Source organism: Canis lupus, chromosome 22 (assembly GCF_011100685.1).
Source record: "Canis lupus familiaris isolate Mischka breed German Shepherd chromosome 22, alternate assembly UU_Cfam_GSD_1.0, whole genome shotgun sequence".
Lineage (NCBI taxonomy): Eukaryota > Metazoa > Chordata > Mammalia > Carnivora > Canidae > Canis > Canis lupus.
The window spans coordinates 22,886,136-22,900,136 of NC_049243.1; the positions used below are offsets into that span (position 1 = coordinate 22,886,136).

Here is a 14,001-nt window from a genome sequence, read left to right on the forward strand (position 1 = left end):
ACATAGAAAAAATAAGTGCTTTCTCATAGTCAGTCATCCCTTTCTTGGGAATGTGACATTTTTATTTTCTTTCCTGCCTTACTGATTTTCTTCATGTAGGACCATCATTACTTGTGGTTTCAATTACTATAATTTTTAATGAGTCTGACTTTAATTCCTCTATTTTCTAATATGCTTTGAATACCAAAACTTTTGTGACTTCTTACAGTAACTATGATACTATAATTTTCTTGCTAAAATGTTTATAAAAATAATCTTATGTTTATATCATTTATTCATCCAATAACTATTTGATGCTCATTACAGTCTATTTCCTACTCTTCATCACATGAAAACAATAATATATAAGGCATAAAATTAAAAACTTAAAATTTTAGTTTTAAAAAGTAGAGAGTAATATGTAGAGTGATAGTGTAAATGAAGGCATTTCTATAAAGGTGGTCAAGAAAAGGGCTTTTAAGCTGTTACCATTCTAGTTAATTTATCTAAAAGAGACAGCCAAGAAGCAGAATATTCTCGACAAAGTGTAAAAAACAGTGTAGAGACTCCAGGGCAAAAACAAACTTTGGGGCTGTGGAAAGTAAAGATGATCTGTTTTGTCACAAAGAGTGGGGAGGAGACTGGAAGGAGATGAGGTGAGAAAGGAATACAGGACCAGATGGTGTTGGGATACCATAAAAAAAATTTTTGTATTTCATCCTTTTTTTAAGATTTATTTATTTATTCATGAGAGATACAGAGAAAGAGAGGCAGAGACATAGGCAGAGGGAGAAGTAGGCTCTCCACAGGGAGCCCGATCTGGACTCGATCCTAGATCCTGGGATCAGGCCCTGAGCCAAAGGCAGAGGCTCAACCGCTGAGCCACCCAAGCATCCCTTGTATTTCATTCTAAGTACAAGGTGATACTTTTGGAGGTAGGATTCTTCTGATTCCAAGTTAATGAAGGGCAATTTAAACAACTGCTAGGGAAAGACCCCAGGAAATTTAATGAGAGAATATTGGGGTATCTCATAAATGCAACTCTAGCAATAGAGCTGGTCTCAGGAACAGTGTCAGAGATTGGAGATCTGCTATCAAGAGATGATGTAATCTCTCTCCATTTTGCTTCTTTCAATGTGTCTGCTTCATCGTTCTTTCTTTGGAATATGTTTTTTGCTCCTTGTGGAATATGGCCATCAAAAACTCACAGGTGGGGGTGGCCCGGGTGGCCCAGCGGTTTAGTGCTGCCTTCAGCCCAGGGCCTGATCCTGGAGACCCGGGAGGGAGTCCTACATCGGGCTCCCTGCATGGAGCCTGCTTCTCCCTCTGCCTGTGTCTCTGCCTCTCTCTCTCTCTCTCGTGAATTAAAAACAAAACAAAACAAAACAAAACTCACAAGTGCCATAATAACAATACTGGATTTTCCTCTACTTTCTGCCTCTTCCTCTCTTTCTCTCGATCTCTTTTTCTGTTAGTTCTAAAATTTGTAAAAAGAAGTACTACTGTGTTGCACATCCAGCAACTCCTGAAAATGAGGTAGACAAAAAGGCAAATACTTACATATTTTTATTAAAGCAAGTATTTTACCCTTGCATTTAAAGGATTCCATAATATTTTCCCAAACCATTCCTATGTGAACCTTCCAAGAAATTTTTAATGAGTTACTCAGAGGTTCTTTTTTTTTTTTTTTTTTCTCTTTTTTACTCAGAGGTTCTTGAAGGGAAACTGTATTCTACATCTCTACCAAGACTAATTCCATTAGGTCTTGTATTCCTGTTTACTTTAAGGATTACTTAAAGTATAAGTCTCCTTGATAATCAATTGTTATCCACATATGATTCAGTATTGCCATTAACCTCAAAATGCTTGCCCATATACTTGCTGTATACAAACTTCCAGTTCTTTCCTCAGAATTCTCCCTTAGTGAATAGAAAATTCCAAGATCTCCTCATGCAATTCTCATACCTTCTCCTAACACCTTTGTTTAACTGTATGTGGTTACTCTTTGATGATTTTTTCAGTGACACACAAAATTAGAAGACATTTACTTCTCTGACACCATATACTTTTGGGAGGAGAGGAAATGAGAGCTGCCATCTTTCTAAGATATATTTATGGTTTGTAGTCTTCCTATATACTTCTATCACCATTCTTGGTGAATTCAACATCCAGGTTAATGAGCCCCTCGAAACATATTTGCATCCATCTTCCTGTTCAACCACTATGTCTAAGTGACTATTACTATTAGCCATTAAATTAGATTTTCTACTGCCTTATTTTCCCTTCTTCAGTTCATCTATTCATCACAGATCATCTTGAGTATTCCTTTTATATCCCAAACAGATCATACAAATACCTCTCAAATTTTTTACAGGAGTCTTTATATTATGTAGAACAATATTTAATTTTGTGCCGTATTTTAGCCAGGCCTTACAAGATCTGGCAATTCCAAACTCTCAAACTCACCTGGTGTCTCTTAGAGGTCTCTCCATTCTCTTGATTTTTCTTGTCTTAAAAGCCCTCTGGCATTCCTTGGATCATGCCATGTTTTCTTCTTGCTTTAAGGTCTTTACAATAATTTTTCATTCTCATGCTGTCTCTGAAATACAGAATATAGTTCCCAATTTTTCCAATATATAGATAGTGATAAAGTTATACTGCTCATCCTTCAACTTAAATATGAGCCTTTAGAAAAAACTTCACTCATCACCCTGGTAAGTCCTTCTACTCAATGTTTTTATTGCACTCTGTTAATTTATTGTTTTATTCTGTTGTAAACTGCCATAAGACAAAGAGGCACTATATTACTGTTTTTTCATAAATATCTGATCCTTTAATAGTTGGAGGGGATTTTGAAAATATATAATATATACATAAGATATATAAATGTATATGATATATTATATATTTATATATATGTAAGATATATATAAATATAAATATATATAAAATCTCCTAACTTCATGTGCTACAATGAAAATAAGCCACCCAAGTGTCCCTCTACCTGGTATTCTATCATATGGCTATAATTAGCAAAACCCAAACAAATAAACTCAAAATAATTTAGCATTCACTTACAAGACTCTGTAATTTAAAATTGCTCATTGCATAGAAGGTGCACCAGAATCATATTAAACAGTATACTATTTGCGATGACCAATTAACCATACAATAAAGGTAATTATCAATAATATTCTATTCAGTGGCAAATGCATTACTATTTCAGGTTTAAATGTTAAGCTTCAGCTGAAAGAATATAAATAACTAGATTCATCAAATCCTAATATTACTCTTCAGGTAAGGATAGATGTTTCTGTTCAATACTTCCAACTAAAAGGCTTATTTTAAACACCACTCACTTCATTGACAATAATTAATTTCTAACATTGATTATGTTCATCAATAAAATACATTGTGTTGATAATAAATATAGCTGGTGATGTTGGTTCTTGTCTCACGGAGTTGAAAAATGAATCTCGCAGAGAGTGAGCAAAGTGATAGAAGTTTATTAAGCAGAGATACAGAGAAAGCTCTCAGAAGTGAGAGGGGTCCTGACAGAGTTGCCACTGAGGACTTTTATGGTCTTTTACAGGAAGCTTACCAGGGTACTTGGTAAATTTCTAATCAATATCAGGGTAGATATTTAGGAGAAACATGGTTGGCTTATAACTGTCATAATAACAAACAAGATGTTTTTATAAATACCATGAGCCTAAACAAGGGGTTCCCTTCTCTCTGGTTAATATCTCCTCCATAATATTTCTCTACATCTAAGATTTCTGTGATTACTTAGTAGCCATTAAAGGGGGATATTCCCTAATATTTTGGAGCTAGGTAACCAGGTATATTTTGTGTTTTTTACTGTCTTATCTCTGTGTTCTTGGGATGGGTAGGAGCCTGACTCTGCGGCCTTTCCCTTATGTTTCCTTGCCTAGCCCCGTCTGTTCCTAACTTGTTCCTACATCACTGGGACACCTGGGTGGCTCAGTGGTTGAGTATCTGCCTTCTGCTCGGGTTGAGACCTGCATTGAGCTCCCCGTGGGGAGCCTGTTTCTCCCTCTGCTTATGTCTCTGCCTCCCTCTGTGTGTTTCTCATGAATAAATAAATAAAATCTTTTTAAAAAGAGAAATAAATGTAGCTGAATGAAAATATTGTTGTGGTTTCTTCTGGAGTGTTTTGAAGACACTAATAAACAAGGCAGAATGTAATTCTGATCAGGATATTGAACAATTTGGTGTATATTAGACAAAAGTGTGTGTATGTGTGCATATTGCACATATATATACACAAACAGAAACCATTAATATCAGTATGACACAACATACCCTTATATTACCCTTATACCCTGGTACAGATTTTTTTTTTTTTTTTTAGATTTTATTTACTTGAGAGAAAACAAGTGAGAGAGAGCACAAGCTAGGTGGGAGTGGGGCAGAGGGAGAAGGAGAAGCAGACTCCCCACTGAGCAAAGAACCTGACTCCAGGCTCAATCCCAGGATCCTGGGATCATGATCAGAGCTGAAGGCAGACACTTAAGTGACTGAACCACCCAGGTGCCTCTCTACCTGGTATAGAATTGATAGTTGAATAATATTTGGGAAATGAATGCAGACTTAAGTTATTTCTATCTCTTTCATTATACTACCTTCCAGATTTTCTTGTATAATCCAAATTTTATTGTACAATGTTCAAAGTCTACTTGATTCAGAAAGTCTTTCTGGCTTCTACATTCAGAATTTCTTTTATTGAAAAAAAATTCTTTTATTGTTCTACTACATATTGTGGCATTAATTTACCACATGATACATTTTTGTGTTACTATGCTTGCAAGCATGGCATTTATTTAAACAATTATCTATATTAGGAGATTGTTGAGACCAACATTGTCTTTTACACTTCTTGACCTTTACAGCCACAGCGCAGCTTCCATCTCCATGCAATCCTTCAAGAATTTTTGCAATCCCGAGGATCCAAATATTATTTTTTAGAATTTAATTACTGATATTTCATCTTCATTTCCTGCTTGTGATTTGCTCCATCACAATTTCTAATATAAAAACAGTTGAATATATGTATCTTAATTAAATATATCTCTAAATAAATTTCATCTAGTTAACTCAGTTACAGTATCCAGATAATTATCAAGTACTTATGCTCCCAGATATTATTATAGGTGCTCTTGACTTGACATTTATGCTAGGAATGGTTATGAGTGTCAGAAAAATTATTCAAAGTTCATAAATAGACAAAAGAGAATGCTGGATGTATTGTCAGCAGAGTGCTGGGGTTGAAGTGTTAATTGTCTATTACACAACTGTATACAGAAAGAAGTTAACTTGCATATTGTTGTCCAGTAGAGATGGAAGTATTTACTATCCATTGGGACCAATAACAATAAAGATAGTAATTTTTGGCTCTGTCGGACATTAACCAGTTTTATAAATAATCCAAAAATATCTTTCTAATATTTCTTTGTTAAACTAAGTTTTTAAATATTCTTTGGACTGGTTTTCACATCTTATAGGTTCCTTCATTAATTGAGTTAAATAAAATCACTGACATGTCTTTATACACTTGAATTAAAGTCACAATATTACCTTTTTGAAAATTATACTATGAAATTAGGACACTTTTAATGGATACTGGGGTTTTATCAAAGTATATAATCATTTTATAAGCAAGATAAAATACAGACTGCGCAGTAACCTAATTTAACAATGGTGTTAAAGATACCTTCCTCATGCAAGTTGTAAGAATAAGAGAAAGAAAATACTGCTATTTAAAAGGCTCTAGCTGTATGAGACAGAATTCTAAGAAGATTGTGCAATTCATCGTAGGGAGTAAAGAGCTCATTGTTTGGGAAAGCTTTGTTAAAATCTTTTGATTAAACAGAGACAGACAAAATGCAGTTCTTTTAGAAGTGTTTCAGGTGCTTCTCTAGTTTTCCAAACTTTTTTTTTTTTTTTAATTTTTAAAAGATTTTGTTTTGAGAGAGAGAACATGAGCTGGGGGAAGGGCAGAGGCTGAGGGAGAGAGAAAATCTCCTACAGACTCCACTCTGAGTGTGGAGCCTGACTTGGATCTGGAACTCACTACCCTGAGATCATGACCTCATTCAAAAACAAGAGTCAGACACTTAACTAACTGAGCCAGCCAGGCACTCCTCCAAATTTTATATGCAGAAATTCAGCTTGGTATTGTTTGTAAAATCCAGATTCTTGGGTTATGTATTGGAAAAACCCATAGCTCTCTTCCTATATGTCTCCTTTGCTTTCACATAGAACATTTCACTTCGGTCACTTCTGGTGTTTGTGTTTTTTTTCTCTTCCACAACAGGCAATTCTCTGCAATATTACCTGGATGCCCTACAATTTAACCCAACTCTGACACTATCTTCCTCGAGATAAGGGCTCAGTCCCACAAAACTACTCCCTACTTCAGATGCCATGATAACTGGTAGGTCCTGAGGTTACTCAGAACTTCTGTCTGACTTTGCTATTAATTGAAGGTTCCCATGACCTCCTCCCTTTTTGACTTTCTCAGAGTGAATTACAGAACTGAGGTAAACACTTATGTTTACCAATTTATTAAAGGATATAATAAAAGATACTAATGAACAGCTAGATGAAGAAATACATAGGGTGAGGACGGAAAGATTCCCAAACATAGGAGCTTCTGTTGGCATAGCATTTAGGTGCATCACTCTTCCAGTACAGGTATGTGTTCACACATCTGGAAGCTCACTGAACCCCATACTACTGGAATTGTATGGCTGTCTCCTTATGCAGGCATGATCATTTTTTTTCAGGTGGTAACCAAATGGTTATACATTTCCTTTCTTTTTTTTAAGTAGACACACAATATTATTATTTTCAGGTGCACAGCATAGCAATTTGATAATTCTATGCATTACTCAATGCTTACCATGATAAATGTAGTCACCATTTGTTATCATAAAACATTGTTATGATATTATTGATTATATTCCCTATACTGTTTTTCATCTTGATGACTTTTTATAAGTGGAAATTGGTACTTTTTGTCCCCATCACCTATTTCACTCATTTCTCCACAACCCTCCCCTCTGGTAACCACTAGTTTGTTTTGTCTGTTTCTGTTCCTGTTTTTGTTGTTGTTACTTATTTTTTTAAAGATTCTACATGTAAGTAAAATCAGATTGTATTTGTCTGACTTGTTTCACTTAGTATGTTGCAGAAATATATAAATATATATATATATATATATATATATATATATATATATATATAGCATATATTTATTGATTCATCCTGTGGTTCTAAAAATAGCTACACCCCTCTATAACTATAGCTACTAGAAACGGTTTCTGGCTGTTACTAATCCCTGAGTAACTTGAAACCTCCTATGAAATCACTTAATTCCATCCATAACACTATAAATAGTTACTTCAATTAAGGCTTTTAAAAATACAAGATGAATATGCTATCTTTTGAGGTAACCATGACTGATATAAAGAATTGAGTTTCAGGTGACCCTTTCATTTCCTAGGATATGCACTGAGATACCTCTGTATACTTCAGCCAATTTAAAGAGTTCTCTTTTCTCATATCCTTATGCTAGAATGCATAGCCAAGTCATTTTAATTATGGCATCTCCACAATAATGAAATTACTTTAGAGATTACTGGTTCTAAGACTATTGTTGATTTATTATCTTTCATAAGATGATAATCGTATATATTTTACATTATGCACACACACACACATACACACATACACACACACAGAATTTTGCATGAAAGTCTGAAGACGTCAGGTATCTCAGATTAAATAGAAGAACTCTTGCCTAGGATATAGAAATTCAGTCCAGCAGAAAAACAAAAAACAAAAAACAGCAAAGAAACAGCAATCCAGTCATGAAATGGGCAAAAGACATGAACAGAAATCTCACAGAGGAAGACATAGACATGGCCAACATGCATATGAGAAAATGCTCTGCATCACTTGCCATCAGGGAAATACAAATCAAAACCACAATGAGATACCACCTCACACCAGTGAGAATGGGGAAAATTAACAAGGCAGGAAACAACAAATGTTGGAGAGGATGCGGAGAAAAGGGAACCCTCTTACACTGTTGTTGGGAATGTGAACTGGTGCAGCCACTCTGGAAAACTGTGTGGAGGTTCCTCAAACAGTTAAAAAATAGACCTGCCCTACGACCCAGCAATTGCACTGTTGGGGATTTACCCCAAAGATTTAGATACAATGAAACGCCGGGACACCTGCACCCCCATGTTTATAGCAGCAATGTCCACAATAGCCAAACTGTGGAAGGAGCCTCGGTGTCCATCAAAAGATGAATGGATAAAGAAGATGTGGTTTATGTAGACAATGGAATATTCCTCAGCCATTAGAAACGACAAATACCCACCATTTGCTTCGACGTGGATGGAACTGGAGGGTATTATGCTGAGTGAAATAAGTCAATCGGAGAAGGACAAACATTACATGGTCTCATTCATTTGGGAAATATAAAAAATAGTGAAAGGGAATAAAGGGGAAAGGAGAAAAAAATGGGTAGGAAATATCAGAAAGGGAGACAGAACATGAAGACTCCTAACTCTGGGAAACGAACTAGGGGTGGTGGAAGGGGAAGTGGGCGGGGGCTGGGGGTGACTGGGTGATGGGCACTGAGGGGGGCACTTGTGGGATGAACACTGGGTGTTATTCTATATGTTGGCAAATTGAACACCAATAAAAAATAAATCTATAAAAAGAAAAAAAGTGTATACAGATTAATGAAACTTTAAATCCATTTGTGTGTGTATGTAAACTTTAATAATATAAGTTTCATTAAATACATTTAGATAAATATGTTAAGACAAAGATTTTTTATCCACACATATAATAAGCATCTAAGAAATGTCTAGATAAATTGAAAGAGAGGTCATGGTACACTTCTTATCAAATCAGAGACTTCTTTTCTAATAAGAATTTTATGTATCAATTCCTCAAAGTTGCAATTCTAATTACATTAATATAATATTATTATATTTCTTAAGTTCCTCTTTTAAGATAATAAAGTGGTGTAGGAGTTTATTTTTTATTTTTAAATTTTTAATTCCAGTATAGTTAACATACAGTGTGATATTTATTTCAGGTGTACAATATAGTGATTCAACACTTCCATATTTTACTCAATGTTCATCAAGATAAGTGTACTCTTAATCCCCTCCATCTATTTAACCCATTCCCCCACTTACCTCCCCTTTGGTAACCATTCGTTTGTTCTCTATAGTTAAGAGTCTAGTTTTTGGTTTTTCTTTTTTCTTTTTCTGTTTTTGTTTCTTAAATTCCACACATGAGTGAAATCATATGATACTCTCTAGATCCAACTATGTTGTTGCGAATGGCAAAGGTTTCATTCTTTTTTATGGCTAATATTCCAAATATTCCAGTGTGTGTGTGTGTATGTATGTATGTATGTATCATCTCTTCTTTATCCATTCATCTATCAATGGACACTTAGGTTGCTTACATAAGGGGTGCATGTATCCCTTTGAATTAGTGTTTTTGTTTTCTTTGGGCAAATATCCAGTAGTGTCATTACTGGATCATAGGGTAATTCCAATTTTATTTTTTTGAGGAACCTCCATATTTTCTCCTATTGTGGTTGTACTACTTTGTATTCCCACCAACAGTGCATGAGGGTTTCCATTCTCAGTGCAGGAGCATACGGTATAGATATTTTCTCTTTCCTCCTGAACTACCAAATCTGTATTTTATCATATTGATATAATAGAAATCAAGAGAACAATATTTTTCTTAAAAGATTTATTTGAGAGAGAGAGAAAGAGAGAGAGAGAGAGTAGGGGGGTGAGAGACAGAGGGAGAGGGAGAGAGAGAATCTCAAGCAACTTCTCCACTGAGCATGCCCAAATGTGGGTCTTGATCTCACAACCCTGAGATCATAGCTGAGCTGAAATCAAGAGTTGGCTACTTAACTGACAGAACCACTCAGGTGCCTCTCTTTTTTTTTTTTATAAAGATTTTATTTATTTATTCATGAGAGACACAAAGAGAGAGAGAGAGGCAGAGACACAGGCAGAGGGAGAAGCAGGCTCCATGCAGGGAGCCCCAGGTGGGACTCTATCCCAGGTCTCCAGGATTATGCCCTGGGCTGAAGGCAGCACTAAACCGCTGAGCCACGTGGACTATCCTCTTTTTTATGTTTTTAAACAAAACATAATAGTACCTATTAGTTCCCATGTATTCTTTGCTTTTAGGGGAATGTCTTTGGTGTAATCTTGGCTGGAATATCAGCTGTACACACACACACACACACACACACACAAACAAAAACAAACAAACAAAAAAGCCAACAAAACAAAACAACAACATGGCATCCACAATCCTCTTGTCCCTGCAACTTCTGATAAATTCATTAGCAACAATTTGAATTAGTAAATCTCTCTTAATATCCTAACTCTGTTAATATAAATATAAAAGTCATTTAGAAAATATTACTAAAGTGTGAGGTGAGACTGATATAATCTTGCATATTGCAAAATAGTCTCAACTGGGAAAGGATGAGATTGGGGATCTAGGTAGCAAATTAGATTGATGTGCTGTCCTCGACATAATGGCATTTTCATTTCTGAGCCCTACCAAGACCAAAACAAAACCATTTTTTATGGTTGCTCAAAATCCCAGGAGAAATGAGTTCAGGTGGTCTCGACTTAGTTTCTCATGTACAAAGGGACACATCAAAACGCTGTCATACACTGATAGTAATTTATCACTTTCACTTTTAAGAAGCTATGGGATTACAAGCATGAAGCAAATAACAGCAAAAAGAATTATTTCTAGAAGCATTTTTTTTCCTTTTGCCTCAGCTTGGAGTTTCTATTTTATTAGAAGAACGGTCTTATAAAACAAAAATTACATTTGTCATGATGTAGTCATTGAAATTTTCTTTAAATGTTCAATTATTAACACTTATAATATGAAAATTATGTCACTTGTAACCATTGCTCATAATAAATAGAGCAGCCACTAAAGTTATCTTTCATCTTTAAAGTCATTATAAATCAGATAGCAAACAAAACTTAAATCAAATTTTCTTATGCATTTTTATCACTCAGATAAAAAACAGTAGGCCTCTTAAGTATACAAAATTTATAGGTTTAAATGTTCTGAGGAATTCAAAAGTCTGTTATGTTTCAAAGAAAACAAGTGGTTTAAAATAATTATAGTTAATATAAATAATTAAGTAAAACCTTATAGAGTTTGATGCCTTCAGAAGTGCAATAATGTGACATTACAATGTGGATACATTATTTTAGATGTTTGCTGGGGATATTCAACTCTTCGTTCACCCTAAATATTTCCTTGACATATTGGTCTCATGGAAATCTGAAATGTCAACAGTGTGACAGTCAAGAGAAGCATATCAGTATTTGAATCATTACAGAGATGTGGGTCACAAGAAGAGGACACGGTATAATTTATTAAAATATTATTAGGGGCCTTTCTCAGATATTGACTAAGAATATTAAATCAGATAAGAAGTTAGATGAATTTTTGATAATATAAAATCTAAAAGTTCGTATGTATATGATAGTGCATTTCAATTTTGAATACAAGAAATAGAGAACTATATTTAGGTGTCCTTTAAAACAAATTAAAAGAAAGATGGAGAATGTCAGAGCTTATTAAGAAGCAATAGCTATTCTATCCCATTGAAAATGTCATAAAAAAGATAATACAAAAATTAACTCTTGTTAGCTGATATTGAAATAGAGATTTTCAGTAGAAATTCATTATGATTATCAGGCTGATGAGAGTAAATTTTTTTGATCACATAAACATGTTTTCTTATTATGAAAGATGTATGCTAGAGGTAAACTTACAAACATTTATCATATTTTACTCTTACAAAGTTTCAAAAGAGCATGAGGTTGAATAGCTGAACTCCTGTAAAATAAAATGTAGCATTAATACATCTAAATACATCATTTAATAAATGTACATTACAAAGAATGTAGTAATGTTTCATACATTATGGAATTTTTAAAATTCTTTAATTAAATTTTATCAACTTTGCTAAGCAGTTTTATTATTCTTTACAAATAAATAACTCTCACACTTTTTAATTGAGAAATGAGCCATCATTATATTCACAAGAGAATGAGAAAGAAAAGAACCTTATGAAGAAAAAGAATAGGTGATAAGCAGATCTAATGTTTCATTTAAAAATTAGATTTAAAAAAATTTTCACTTCAATCAGTATCCATAAAAATCAGGAAAACTCAAATAAGAGGCAATAAAATGACTTTTTAATTATTTTAATATCCTCCAAATGAGGTAAAAGAATCCCTTTTTCCATTACAGTGGTATAGAACTAAGATAATAAACTTCCACTAATAAATCAGTAATTGTGAAAAGAATCTCTTCATGAATCCTAGAGAACTACGCATTGTTATTGCTCACTGGAAAAGCTAATTTTTAAAATTCAGTAGAGTCCTCTTCATTTTTAAGATTTTTAAAGACTAACACAAAAATGTAAACAAACACATTATTAAATTTAATATTTTATTTAAATTATTTCTCAAAAACTCTTAAGGTATTTCATTGTCTTCACAACTGTCTTTATTTTTTTCACATCTGTTTTTAGATATAATTAACCTCATGACTCAAACATCCTATGATTACTTTCAAAGCTCAATATCCTACTGTATCATTTTTAGTCCCATTCTTTTAGTCTTAGTATTAAATTCAAGTTTATTTGTCCTGTTGCCTCAATTAAACTCAAGAAAGAAATTTAATTGTAAGAATAATTTTAATATAAAAGATAACAAAGGGTATTTACCACAAATCTACATTACTTCACTATTGAGATCAGGAAGTAACATGATTCACATAGTCTCCATCCATCAACACTATAATAATAACTATTTGCAGGGATCCCTGGGTGGCTCAGTGGTTTAGCGCCTGCCTTCAGCCCAGGGTGTGATCCTGGACACCCGGGATCAAGTCCCATGTCAGGTTCCCTGCATGGAGCCTGCTTCTCCCTCTGCCTGTGTCTCTGCCTCTCTCTCTCTCTCTCTCTCTCTCTCTCTCTCTCTCTCTATATATATATATATATATATATATATATATATATATATATATTCTCATGAATAAATAAGTAAAATCTTAAAAAAATAACTATTTGCTCCAGGAAAATCCAGGAAAGTCCAGGACAACAGACTGCCATAGTCACTATCTTTGCTCTTTGCTTCAGGAAATGCTTATAATTTTTCTGGGTTAAAAGTTTGCTCATTAGGGCAAGTTGTTTTATCAAAACAATTTCTCAACTGTATGAAAAGCTCAATTATCAGAACACAGTTTTCTTTACCATATTTAAGACCTGCATCTTTCCATGTAAACCAGTATTCACCTACTGTGTTACAAACTTCACCAAACAGTCACCTGCCTTGGATGATCTATGTTAAATCCATTGAACTCATACCCCAAAACATCATTAATATTTTTCCTAACTTCCCTATTTTGAATCATTACTAAGATTCTGCCAAGGTATATTTCTCCCTTGAGCATAAATTTATACTTTTAGACCATTTGATGAGTAGGCTTTCTTTTCTTTTCTTTCTTTCTTTCTTTCTTTCTTTCTTTCTTTCTTTCTTTCTTTCTTTCTTCTTTCTTTCTTTCTCTTTCTTTCTTTCTTTCTTTGCTAATTTAACTACTCAGCAGTAGACAGCTTGAAGGTCTTGCTAAAACTGGCTATTAAGATTTGATGCTCTTATGGAAAACTGCCCTTAAGTTCCCGTGAGTCTCCTGCTTGGAGTGTCTTTCTGATAATGAGGGTGAAATAGGGTCCCACTTTGAGTCTGAGCCCCTATTTCTTTAAGATCCCAAATTCTGTGATAATTTTGTCTCTTAGAAATAAAAGAAACATTTTTTAAAGTAATCTTCTTATTTCATCAGTTTTAAAAACCTTTTCCTTGGACTCAGGTCAGTAAAAATCTGTCCTTTTACCAC

General features: G+C 34.1%; 1 long non-coding RNA gene across 1 annotated transcript in view; it reads right to left on the minus strand.

Moving 5' to 3' along the window:
* LOC111091787 overlaps positions 1–14,001 on the minus strand; it is a 65,599-nt gene that overhangs the window by 45,578 nt on the left and 6,020 nt on the right. Inside the window, exon 2 of the long non-coding RNA XR_005376022.1 lies at positions 2,446–2,578. This is a non-coding gene — a long non-coding RNA (uncharacterized LOC111091787). The remainder of the gene's footprint in view (positions 1–2,445; positions 2,579–14,001) is intronic.